This window comes from Carex rostrata, chromosome 2 (genome assembly GCF_964058835.1).
Source record: "Carex rostrata chromosome 2, lpCarRost1.2, whole genome shotgun sequence".
NCBI lineage: Eukaryota > Viridiplantae > Streptophyta > Magnoliopsida > Poales > Cyperaceae > Carex > Carex rostrata.
Window position 1 is genome coordinate 15,082,741 of NC_135919.1, and position 9,176 is coordinate 15,091,916.

Here is a 9,176-nt window from a genome sequence, read left to right on the forward strand (position 1 = left end):
GAGACCTGTCATGTGGGTTTTTTTTTTGAAATCAAATCGTCTATCCCGGGGGGTAGGAATTTCCTGCCCCCAGAGTCTCTGCGCGGTGGAACCGGGGTGGGGCCGGTTACTGTTTAAGGGTTTAATTATTGTTACTGTTTTTAAATGGGGTTCCACCTGCAGAGACTCTGGGGGCAGGAAATCCGGGGAGCAGATGATTCGGTCTCTTTTTTTTTTTTGATAGAAGTGGCCATGCCACTGATTTCCATTATAATGAAAACTAAACAAAGTATTATAACTTTTACCGGTACCACCAATCTGGTACCAATGAAAAGTCAAAAACCTACACAGGTATTAATTAAGCAAATATATACCGACAAAACCTGTCATGTGTATTTAACTATCTTTGTTTCTTTTATCAAGTTTGGTATCGAAAGGAGAGGATTAATTCTTTCTGTCTTTGTGCATGTGCTGCTATGGTTATACGGAGGGTTGGTCTTATTTTGAGCTGTCCATTTAATAGAAGTGATTGGAGCATAAAATCAGAATTAACAGCTAATAATACCTATTGTGCACCGGGTCCTTCTCACCGAGTTGTTCAGCAGCTATAAGCAAATGCGTGCTCGTCTTGATTAGTATCAGCTGTTCGAGTCTATATTAGAATATTTCATTGAATGGGATTTGGGGACTTGGAATGTAGAGACATTTCATTCCTCAGCACCAAATAAGTGCTAACATAACATAAAGCACTGTTTTCATTCATTAGATCCAAGGACTTTATAAGAAAAAAAAAAAACTTACTGATTGGCCTTTGCAAAATAATAAACAACAATGGTGTCATTTGCAAAATTTAAATGAAAGATAAATAATAAGGGTATAATGGAAAACAAATAAATTAGATAATACTTAATTGTGGATTATTAATTCAAAGGATAAATAGAAAAGAAAAATAAGAATTGAGAGATATGTAAGATATAACTAAGAGTAGAGGGGTAAATAATAAGAAATTCAACAACTCAGGGTATATGAAAAATTAACCCAATAAAATATTATCCATTCATATCCATGTTTGTATTATAATTTTTGCAGATTCAAATATTTGGATGCAGATAATTTGCGGATATGGATACATATATGAATATGATTTTTACAGATATATATATATATATATATATATATATATATATATATATATATATATATATATATATATATATATATATATATATATATATATAGTTTCAGATTTGGAAGTACATACGGATACGTATAACTATTTGTATCTGTATTTTATTTTAGTTTTTTTTACATCTATTTGTGTGGATTCAGATACGGATACAGAAACAGATAATCATCATATTCGCATTTTTATATCCTCATGTTTTAGAATTATAATATGATTAGAAACGGATATTTCTTTTTGTTGGTATTTATTTATTTATTTATTAAAATATGGTTATGGTTATAAATGATATCATGTTATGATTTTTTTTCTAACCATAACCATAATAAATAAATAAATATCAAAAACTTGGACTTCCTCGTGAAGATGACATTAGGCGATACGAGCAATAACATCTTAAATTTTCTCAAAGAATCATGGTAACATTAAAATTTTCCATAAAAACTAAATAAGGAGCTCTTCCATATTAAATGTTGTTCGCACAGAATATATGCTACAAAGTTTCAGTATAGCAAGCTATACCTTTTAAACCTTTGTTATACTCTGTCAAATCAGATAGCAAGTGCACTATCCTATCGATGAGTATGCTCAGGTATCGATCCACATGGACGGAAGAAAATGACCGGACTTATCCTAAAATTACTTGAGATTCTAGAAGTAAGAGAAAATTGATTTGGTTTGGTTCTGGCAATTCTAATGATTTATGACAAGTTTAAAAGACAATAAAGAGAATTAAAGTTGTTTTCAATTAATACAAAGGCGTTTCCAGGGTTCAGATTTCATTTCTGTTCAGCCCCGAGGCATACGGCCCGTACGGATTCCCGTACGGCCCGTAGGGCACCCCGAGTTAATGCTGCAGCTACTGTTTTCTGCGTTGATACTAATGTTTAGGGTTTCTATCGACCAGATCTAGATACCTAACCTCAACTTTTGCATTTTGGCCTAGTACCCGATTACCGGACCCAAATACTTCCCTCTTAGATGCGTTAAACCTCAACTTTCGCATTTTGGCCTAATTTATCCAAGTTACTTGTTGGTTTACTAAAAGTATCCAAGGACTTTTGCCTCAAAGAAAGTTTCACCTTTCGGGTACTCCTTGGTTTCACCCTACTTCATATACTTTATTCGGTTGGATTAAATGTCATAGACTTGGCTCCTAACACTTAGATGTGCGCATTCATCTAACGGAATGACTAATCAATTCAAGCAAGCACAAATAAAGCAATCAAAATACTACTCAACAAGGTAAAAACAAAGCATTCAACACAAAATCCAAGTAGCATGCAAACCAAACCAAACTAGAAACTACATCTTAACCCTAGAAATAAAGTAAATTAGCTACTCATGTTCATAAGATAACACAAATAACAAGAAATAAAAGAGTTCATGACAAAACAGTGGAGAAATCCGAAGATCCGTTGCAAACTCGCGTTTTTCACTTCTCTTCCTCTTCTCCTCCTCTTGTCTTTTGCTCCAAGCAAGCTTGTCCAAGTTCCAGTGGTGAATCCCCCTTTTATGGTGTGGAAATATCTCATTTAATGCCCCAGATCGTGTCTGCAGAGGCTTCCTTTTCGGCCTCCTTGATTTCAGCTGATTTCAGATTCCAGCTGGATTTGCCAATTTAGCGTCGTACGTCCCGTAGGGGACCCCGTATGGGCCGTATGTTGTGCTTTGTCTTGGAGACTTTGTGCCTCTGTTGTGGAAACCTTCTGTGTGGTTGGGCAGACCTTGTATGACCCGTAGGGAATGTCATACGGGCCGTATGAAAAATTGTCAGATCCAGTTTTTCGCCCTTTTTTCCTGTAAAATACCAAACAAAGCATAGCAGTACCACATTTCATCGAAATATAAGTAAAAGTCCACACTTATAGGCTTTAAAACACAGGTTTCAGTGTAAATCAGGGCCGTAATTTAGATATAATATGGAGATATCAAATGCATTAAATACATTCTTTTTTATACCATTCAAAGTATAAGAAGCATGTATTAAATAAGGGTAAACATGATATAATGAAACAAAATTTTCTCTTTGCGCTTATTAATACAATTTGAGCGCTTAAAATAGCACTCCCCAGAGATCACAGGACTTTATTATTCTTATCTCAACCGTTCAAAGTTTTTCATATGCAAATTTTAAGAAAAAAGTTTTTCAGATTCCAATCTCGACAAAGATCAACCGCTGAGATTGGAATAACATGATCCTGTTATCCCTTCAGAATAACAGCAGATTTATTTCCCTTTAAATGTTCCATCACATCAATATACTTCTATTTTTGTTATATGTATTTGAGGGTGATCACTTCCACACAGAGTAGATAATATTTGTAAATTAATTTCAAAATCATCAGTAATAAATAGTCATATAGTATTCAGTATTTTTTTTGGATCCTGATAACAATCCCCGCAAAAAAAATTCTCACAAATTGCCAAAAAAAATCATGGGGGGACCACTCATCATTAATAAACGTTTCGTAAACTATTAGTATTTAACTTGAAGCATCAAAGTATTTATCTTGAATTTGAAAAGTATTAATCCCTATGCAATGATCTTTATTTATGAAAGAATAAATCAATCCATCAATTGTCCCCGCACAAAATTCTTTTTTTTTTGAATCGTCCCCGCACAACTGGGGACCATTAAATAAACAATCCCCTCATAAATACTTGTCAGTTATCTCTGCACAAAATTTCCTTTTTTTTTATTGTCCTCGCACAACTGAGGACCATTAAATAAACAATCCCCTCACCCAATATAAATACTTCTCAGACATAATGATAAATACTTTATGTTACATGGATAAATATTTTATGCTACATGGATAAATATTTCTCAAACATAATTGCAACTTTTAGTAAAACATCAATGATAAATACTTCTCAAGCATAATGATAAATATTTTATGTTACATGGATATGAAGGAATTTCATGATGCGGCAAGGCGATAAATTCAAAAAGTTTGACCCTCTTACAAGCATCTACGGATCTACTTTATTATGCTAATTCTCTTAAAGCAATTCATATATATATGCAAATGGATATCTACTCATTCATTCATCACAAATCTATCTACTAAAGGTGATTATATATATGCAAATGGATATCTACTCATTAATTCATCACAAATCTATCTACTAAAGATGATTTGGATATACCTCTACCAAATGTCAATTTGTAAATAGAGAGAAGTCGAATTCTCTTCTAGGTCTCTTGGATACCTTCGTTTGTCGAAACAGCCTCCTAGTGTTCACCTTGAACTAAACAAGGATTAGAAAGACCTTGCTAGAGATATTAATCTAATCTAAGCTTAGAACCTAGTTAATAACCATTCTTGTTCTTCTCATAATTATTCATTAGAGAAACCAATAATATGAAAGGAAGAGGGATGGCGGCTAGGAGGGAGAGGAAGAGAAGAAAATAAATTTTCAGAAAATTGCTTGCTTGAATGCCTTCTCTACCTCTCCTTATATACAAATATACTAGGGTTTCCATTATGCAACCTTCCTAGTATAATTATCCTTATTAAAAGAGCCAACCCTAGCCGCTGTCACTGTGCGCGCTATAGTAACTGCTACAGCATCAGCCTCAACTCATATTAATTTTTGGTTTTAATAAATTTATGTTATAACAATGTTCTGCACATTATTATATTTATGTGTCATGTATATTATCCTATATAATATTCACCATATTGTACCAAATAATATATATGCACACTTCTCATAAATTTATATTCGTTCTAAGCAGTCATGATATATATCTATCACATGTATATTATTTCATGTCATATGAAACAATATACATCATATAAATAAAATATTCTTCTTGTTTCTCATTCAGTTGGTGCGACCTATATGGAGGATTTGTGTTATGTTGGAAATGAGATAAAACATTTTATTACCATAAACTATAAGAGGTATTCTAGCTATACATTATAATTACCCAAATAACATAGATGTAAAGTATCATTTTTACAATACATAATCATTTAAAGTAATGTTACAAATAACATTACTTGTGTCCATTCCTTGCCACATGATATTATGAATAATATACAAAGTCGGACTGTGTCATCTTTGTATTATATTCGTTTCTTGGTCTCTTAAGTAAATTATAAATATATAATTGCACTTCAGTTATATTGCATGCATTATAATTCTACTTTACCAAGGGGCCCATAAAATATCATCACTCATTATAAATGAGGAACAGTGATACTATTGACATATAACTTTCTCCCGCACAAGTTATATACAAGGAACTAATATTTTTGTCACCACTTATAATAAGTAGTTTTTAATACTAATTACATTATATACTTCTCATGTGAAAAAAAATACATCTCATATCTTAGAATTCCGAGACACTATGAAAATATTAATGACACTAACATAACCCATATAATATTTTCATTCGTTAGGTCTGTTCAATATATGAAACCTCTCATATACTCATGTTATTAAATGATAAGCCTTTATCAACATTTATAGAACTACAATGTACTTTAATCAACATGACAAACTTATCATGGTATATTAGTATTCCATGCTAATAACTAAGTTTGTGAACATTTTAGAGATTTATGTTTGTCATCATATAGAGTTCTATGGTTCAAAACCAAGAGCATCTTCTTGAACACTTCTATAGATAAACATAAATTTCATGGAACAAAATGCATGTAGCATCCGATTCATAAACATAGCATGTAAAAGTGATCAACATAAGATAACTTTTAGAACACATATCTAACAGGATAAATACTTCTCAGATATAATTTCAATTTTCTTATGTATAAATATTTTCTTATAATTTTGGACGAAAATTTTAACTGAGAAATTTTATTCTCTATTATGTATGTATTCATGCACATTATAATTTTATTATGTATTTATGCACATATACGTTGATTCTTGTATTTTTTCATTGGAGATTTAATTTTGTTGGAGACCTTTAACTAAGAGGCATCATGTCATGAATCACATGCACACTCATTTTTTGATATGTTGGATCTAATACAACTAAGTATGTATGAAATTTCGATCCAAACTAGATCATAACCAAGCGTTTTGGCAACATGAGCTCAACTTTATGAATTTTGAGTCAAACCTTAATTACATGATTACTAAGTGGTAAGGATATAATTTTTTTATGTTCCAGTAAAATGAAATTGGCTTCGGCTTTTTTACCAAAACAAAATATCTATAAAAATACCATTCAATTTTTATTTTTATTGAATTTCTTTTATTTGTTTTCAAGATTATTAAAAATATCAAATTCTATATTATTTACGGTTTATCATGATTACGATTCAGAGAAGCTAACTGTGACAGATGTTAACTAACGGTGTGGAGCTTTGTTATTTTCTTTGGCACTTAAAGTACTGTGTAAAAATCATCAAGAATCTGTGGAACAAACTGAGCCTTTTCAAATTTTCGACAGCATGATTTTCCAATTTTCGAAGAATAAAGTTGCTTTCGTTAATGTCCAAATAAAGTCCCAGATTCCTCAATTTTTTTGTTCTTAGAAAAGTAGAAAAGACGTGCAAATCACTTATCAGTCAGAAACTCGGAATCCAGTTCTTTTTGTCCTCTCGTGAGAAAAAGAAAACAGAGAACTAACCCGTGGGATTTTCTGATAAATAAAAATAATTAATCCAACTCGGGAACTTTGCGGAAAGGTAATTAAATAAACACAACCAGGAAATACCAATTGTAAGATATATGCGTGCGGGCCCACAATCCAACTCGGGAACTTTTGCTACTTTTGTTTAAAAAGAAGATGAAAATGAGATTAAGCATCTTAATTTATTTATTTTAATAAAAAGATAGAAGTATAACATCTCAAATTCCATTCTAATGTCCATAAAGAATTTTCATTTTCATGACGACTTTTCAAACATAGGGTGTCAGTCTTTGCCACTAGACCAAAAGTAATTTTAAGTAATTTAAAGTAATTATACAAATATTTTGATTTTGAATTTGTATAAAAAAACATTGTATTAATTATTAGAATGAAGATAATTTCTTTACTTTTGCTAAATATATATTGACAAAAGCTTTTCATATTTTTATCAAACGTTAACAATAGTTAATATCCCAAAATCAATATGCTATGGCGCCTAAGTTTAGTTTCAGTACTTATTAAAATCTAAGACAAACTTCCAAATCCCATCATACTTTGTCTCTGTTATATTTTTATTTTCCAAAATTTTATATAATATAAAATCTTAAAATTAGAAAAGAAAAGACATAATTATTGGATATTATCAACACTCTCTAAAGAAAGAAAGAAATGTCGTGGGTTCAAAATTTAAATAAAAGATTTCTTATGAATATTAAATAGTTAAATAATTTAAATATTTATTAAAAAAACAGAGAATAATATTGGATTATCCAAGAGGTGAAAAACATGAACACACTAGAATTCCAAAGAATTGTTTCTTTCGGTATTTTAAAAATAAGGTAAATTTCTCCGATAGTTATTTAATTTTATTTTTTGTCACGAATTGATTACTTAAGTTTAATTTATTATCTTATAGTTATTGAATTTTTTATTTGTTTCAATCAAATCACTTTATAACTTTTTCATCTAAAAAACAAACGAAATATACTTATTCCGTCTAAAATACTAACATAATATGCCCATCTATCTCATATATATTATTATATATTTTATTAGCTTTTTGGATGGAAAAAATAATGAATGAGCATATTATATTAATATTTCGGTTTAAAAAATTTATAGAATAACTTGATTAAAACAGATAAAAGATTCGATGATATAGAGAGACTTGAGTACAAAGTTCAGTGACTTCCGACAGAATTTACTGTTTAAAAACCATAATTTCATAACAACCAAGCTACTAATACTGTTTGACTTAATAGTTTGGTAGTTATTTTTAAAATTAAATCCGTGCGTTGGCCGAACGTTGCTATGTCTAGCAGTCTAGGTCAAATACAAATAAGAATTAAGAGCACACAAAAATATTACTGTGTGCTTAAGAATAAGCACCAATCTTAAGCAGACACTTTGCCCTTTATATACACTTGATAATAACAAAGGAATTAAAATTTATGTATTCTTTTATTTATGCGTAGAAAAACTGAATACTTATATTTAGAATTTTGGTTTTAATATTTGAAATTATAAGAGTTTATGATGTTAAATTCCTAAAAAAAAAAAAAAAAAAAGGAAAGACAATAAGTATCTAAAAAATATATAATATTATCTTATTTTCTACATACTCATCAAGATAACTAGCGCAAGAACAACAGATAACGTGCTTGTTCCAAAGGAATAATCTTCCAAAAGAATTAAAAAAAACTACAAACATAATTAATCATGCCTAACATAGTAACATTTATTCCGACTCCAATCGAAACCAAGCAATAAGATGTGCGGTGCATGTAAACAGAATCTTATTCGGCTTGTCTGAGTCTTAAGAAAAAATATAGTTAGAAATAAGGTGGAAAAAATGGTTCAAAAGTTTCTTGCTTTCGGTTAGTGGGGCTGAGATAGAATAGGAGAGTTATTGCATGTTCTAATAACCCGATTTTTATTTGTATGTAACATTACAACCCATGACATTTTTTTTTAAATGTCAATTTCAGCAAAAATATAATAATATCAGCATTTTTGAGCTAAAAGAAACACTACAATGACAATATTTTTCTTATGTATTGAAAAATAAAGCAATAACTCTAAATATTTGATCTTTAAATTGCTATTGTTAGAACAAAAAAAAATCCATACGACACATTGCTTAGCAATGTTTCTATAAAAATATTTCATATATATTATGAGAATAAGCTTTTAGTCTAACAAGAAGAGGGCCGATTCCAATAAATTAGGACTCTGATTTTGGTCTAACCAGCTTTTGGGTCTAATCAGCTTTCTTATGTATAATAATTCTAATTAATACTCTGATTGACAAATTTGAAGAAAAGAAAGGATTAACTTAATTTGTACATACAATTATAATGAATTCAAGTAAATTAGGACTTTGGACTTTTCCAA